Here is a 4732-nt window from a genome sequence, read left to right as displayed (position 1 = left end):
ATAGAAAAACCACAGAAAAAAATATCAATGAGACAACTGGTTCTTTGGAAAAATCAATAAAATTGACAAACAGCAGATAAGACACAAATAACTAATGTCAGGAATGAAACAGAGGACATCATTACAGATCCCACAGATGTCTAAAGGATCATAAGGAAAAATGGTGAAGTGCTTTACATTCATGAATTGACAACTTAGAAAAAAATGAACTAATTCCTCAAAACTCACAAACTATCAACACTCAACCAATACTCAACAAAGATGTCAATTCTTTACAATCTGAAAAACTCTACAGTCATCAGAGAAATTGCATTCATAATTTAAAATCTCTTACCCCAAAGAAATGTATAGGCCCAGTTTTTAAAGAATTAACATGAATTTTACACAATCTCCTCCAGAAAAATGGAAGAGGAGTGAACATTTCTCAACTTATTTTGTGAGGCCAGTATCACGCTAATAACAAAACCAAAGGCAAGACACAAAAAAGGAAACATCAGACCACTATCTCTCATGATCTTAGATGCAAAATTCCCCAACAAAAAATTAGCAAATCTAATAAACAATGTATAAAAAATAATTAAATACGTGACCAAGTAGGGCTTATTTCAACTCCACAAGACTGGATCAGTATTATGAAATAATTAGTACAATCCGTCTATCAACAAGCTAAAGAAGAAAAGTCATTTGATCACATCAAACTGATGTGGACAAATATTTGACAAAATCTAACACCTATTCATGATTAAAACTCTCAGCAATTCAGTAATACAGGGGAATTTCCTTGACTTGAAAAAGAGCATCTAAACACACTATGGCTAATGTCATACTTAACAGTGAAAGACTGAATACTTTGCCCCTAAGACTGGGAATGAGGGAAGGATGTTCATAGTCCTAGATGTTCTAGTCACTGGAATAAGGCAAGAAAAACAAAAAACAAAAATGATACAGATGGAAAGGGAAGAAATAAAATTAGCTCTTTGTAAATGGCCCTGTGCACAAAATCTCAAGGAGTCTGTGAAACAAAATGAAAACAAAAAAACTTTCAGAAATAGGAGAGCTCAGCAAGATCATAGCACACAATATCAGCACACAAAAAACAACCACATTTCTATATACTATCAGTGAATGTGAAGAAACTGACATTAAAATCACAAATGCCATTTACAATCACTCAAAAAATTGAATATGTAGGTATACACTTCACAAACATGTACAGGATCTATATGCTGGAAATGACAATGTTCTGACAAAGGAAATTAAATAAAAAATGGAGAGGCACACCATGTTTATGGATTGGAAGACAATGTAGCAAAGATGTCATTTCTCCCCAGATTGATTTATAGGGTTAACGCAATTCCTATCAAAACCCCAGTAGGCTTTTTGGCGAACATAGATAAGCTTATTTTAGAATTTTCAAGGAAAGACACACTCGCTGGAATAGCTAAAACAGTAAGAAGCAAATGGAAGGGATCACTCTACATGATATGAAAGTTTACTATAGAGCTGTAGGAACCGAAGTAGTGTGGTAGTGGCAGCAGGATAGACACAGAGATCAATAGAACAGACCAGAGAATGCTGAAATAGCCCCACACAGATATGCCCAGCAGATTTTGGCAATGGTGTAAAAGTGATTCGATGGAAGAAATAGAGGCTTTTCAACAAACGGTGCAAGAACAATTGGACCTCCATGGGGGGAATGGGGGGAATGAAACTTGATCTAAATAAACCTTGTACAAAACTCAAAATACATCATAAAGTGTAAAGCATAAAACCATAAAACTTTCAGAAAAACATCTTTGGGACCTCAAACTGAGCAAAGGCTTCTTCAACTTGACACCATGAACATGATACTTAAAAGGAAAAATTGATAAATTAGATCTCATTGAAAGCAAAACTCTTGCTCCGTGAAAGCCCATGAGAAGAGGATAAAGAGTTAAGCCACAGACTGGGAGAAAATATTTACAAACTACATATTTGGCAAAGGAGTTGTATCTAGAACATATAAAAACTTTGAAAACTCAGGACCTTTGCAATCCAATGAAAATATGGGCCAAAGACGTGAGCAGACATCTTACCAAAGAGGATATACAGCTGGCAGAAAACATCATTTGCCATCAGGGAATCCAAATTAAAAGCATAATGAGATACTGACCAGAGTGGTAAATAAACACAGTGGCAACACCAGATGCTGGTGAGGGTTTGGAAAACCATATCCCTCCTGTGTTGCTGGTGGAAATGTAAAATGGTGGCGCCACTCTGGAAAAGAATGTGGCAGTTTCTTTCCTTCTTTCTTTCTTTCTTTCTTTCTTTCTTTCTTTCTTTCTTTCTTTCTTTCTTTCTTTCTTTCTTTTCTTTTCTTTCTTTCTTTCTTTCTTTCTTTTTTCTTTTTTTCTTCCTTCCTTCCTTTCTTTCCCTTCCTTCCTTCCTTCCCTTTCTTTCTTTCTTCTTTCCTTCTTTCTTTTCTTTTATTCTTTTTAGATGGAATCTTGCTTTGTCACCAGGCTGGAGTGCAGTGGCACTATCTTGGCTCACTACAAGCTCCGCCTCCTGGGTTCAAGCAATTCTCCTGCCTCAGCCTCCCAAGTAGCTGGGGCTACAGGTGCGCACCACCATTCCTGGCTAATTTTTTTGGTATTTTTAGCAGAGATGGGATTTCACCATGTTGGCCAGGATGGTCTTGATCTCTGGACCTCGTGATCTGCCTGCCGCCTCAGCCTCCCAAAGTGCTGGGATTACAGGCGTGAGCCACCGTCCCTGACCCAGTTTCTTAAAAATCGAAGTATGCAGCTATTAAATCCCCCAGTAATTGCACCTGGGCTTTTACTCAACAGAAGTGAAGACTTGTACACAAATGCAAAAACCTGAACACAAACCTTCGTAACAGTCTTAATTGTAAGGGTCTTGCCTGAACCTTATGGAAGCCCCTGGGCTGCAGAACTGTTCTTAGCATTGCCCAGCTGAAGGGCGGACTCCTAGTGAGATAAAAGACGTGTCTGCTGGGGCTGAAGTGGGTTGCAGACTCTAAACCCTTGACCGTGGTCCCTGAGGCCCGCCTAGCCATGGAGCCTATTTCCTGCTTTAGCTTTCAGGCCAACTCTCACTACAGAACCCCCAGGTATGGCTGCTGTAAGTAGCTCTGGTCTGGCAGGAAGTAGACCCCCAAGTTCCCCAGTCCTTCTTCCTCCAGGGAGCTCTGACAGCAGGAGGGAGGTGAGATGAGGCACCCAGGCCACTGGCCTAGGAGACAGCTGCCTAGCAGTCTGGAAATAGCACCTGATCTGGAAGTTTCCAGGTCCGTGGAGGAGTGGGACTGGCTGCCCTCCCCGGAGCCCTTCCTGGCAGCCAGGCCTGGGAAGTTCTTGGGTTTCCTCTGAGAGTGAGCTCGATAGGCCAGCAGCACTCTGGTCCTGGGCTCCGTCCCCCACTCCTGTCCCTTCCCTTTTCCCGCCTCTTCCTCTGTGGCCTCCAGGAACTTTAATACTGCGTTGGGAACCAATAATATTGTAGAAAATATAACTTAAAGGCTTGGCCAGCTCCTACACAACATCCCTGCCTGGAGGTGCCCTGGCCTCTGCTGGACCAGTCCCAGGTGCTAATGAGGGCGGATTAGGAGCAGGAGGGTTGAAGGTGGGGGGCTGCGTCCTTGCACCAGCGGCTCCTGGTGAAAAGAGTGATTGGTAAATGGCCACGGCACATGTGAAGGGAACAGCAGACCTCAGCAACTCCTGTGACCCTCCGGCCACTGCTGATACCCTCCAGCCACCACTCACTCCCTGTGACCAAGACCGACTCCCTCTGGCCACCGTGCACACCCTCTGGACACCATCCACTCTCTCCAGACACTGCTCACACCCTCCAGCCACCGCCAACTCCTTCCGGCCTCCGATCACACCCTCTGGTCACCGCTCGCTCCCTCCGGTCAGGGCTCACTCCCTCCAACGACCACTCACACCCTCCGGCTACTTCTCACTCCCTCCGGCCACCACTCACACCCTCGGTCCAGGTCCCACATCTTCTGATCAGTGCTCACTTCCTCTGGCCACGCCCACACCCTTCAGCCACCACTCACACTCTCTGGCCACCGCTAACACCCTTCGGCCACTGCTCACTCCCTCAAACTACTGTTACTCCCTCCGCCACCCCTCACACCATCTGGCTGTTGCTCACACCCTCCTGCCACTGCCCATTCCTTCCAACCAGAGCTCATTCCCTCTGGCCACCGCTTACACCCTTTGACCACCACTCAAAACCTCCAGCCATGGCTCACACAGTCCGGCCACTGCTTATACTATCCTGTCACCGCTTACGCTCTCTGGCCACCGTGGACTCCCTCTGGCCACCGCTCACACTCTCCGGCCACTGCTCACACACTACTGCCACCACTCAGACCCTCTATCCAGGTCTCACGCCCCCAAGCCACCAGTCACTCCCTCCAGCCACCACTAACATGCTATGGCCACCACTCAGACCCTCTGTCCAGGTCTTACACCCTCTGGCCACCAGTCACTCCCTCCGGCCACTGCTCACACCCACTACTTTGCCTGGCCTTGCTCTGCTTTTGAGTTTTGTGTATGACATGAGCTGATGCTAATCTGCTGAGCAACCTGCTCTGACAGAAGAATGCCAAATGCACAGTGCACACAGGAGAGATGACGGTAACGGAGCCTCTGGAATTCAGTGGATGACTTCGATTCACATGACCAGTCAGTGTCCCCTCAGACATGCCACACAA

This window comes from Macaca mulatta, chromosome 3 (genome assembly GCF_049350105.2).
Source record: "Macaca mulatta isolate MMU2019108-1 chromosome 3, T2T-MMU8v2.0, whole genome shotgun sequence".
Classification (NCBI taxonomy): domain Eukaryota; kingdom Metazoa; phylum Chordata; class Mammalia; order Primates; family Cercopithecidae; genus Macaca; species Macaca mulatta.
Note: the sequence above shows the minus strand (reverse complement) of the source record.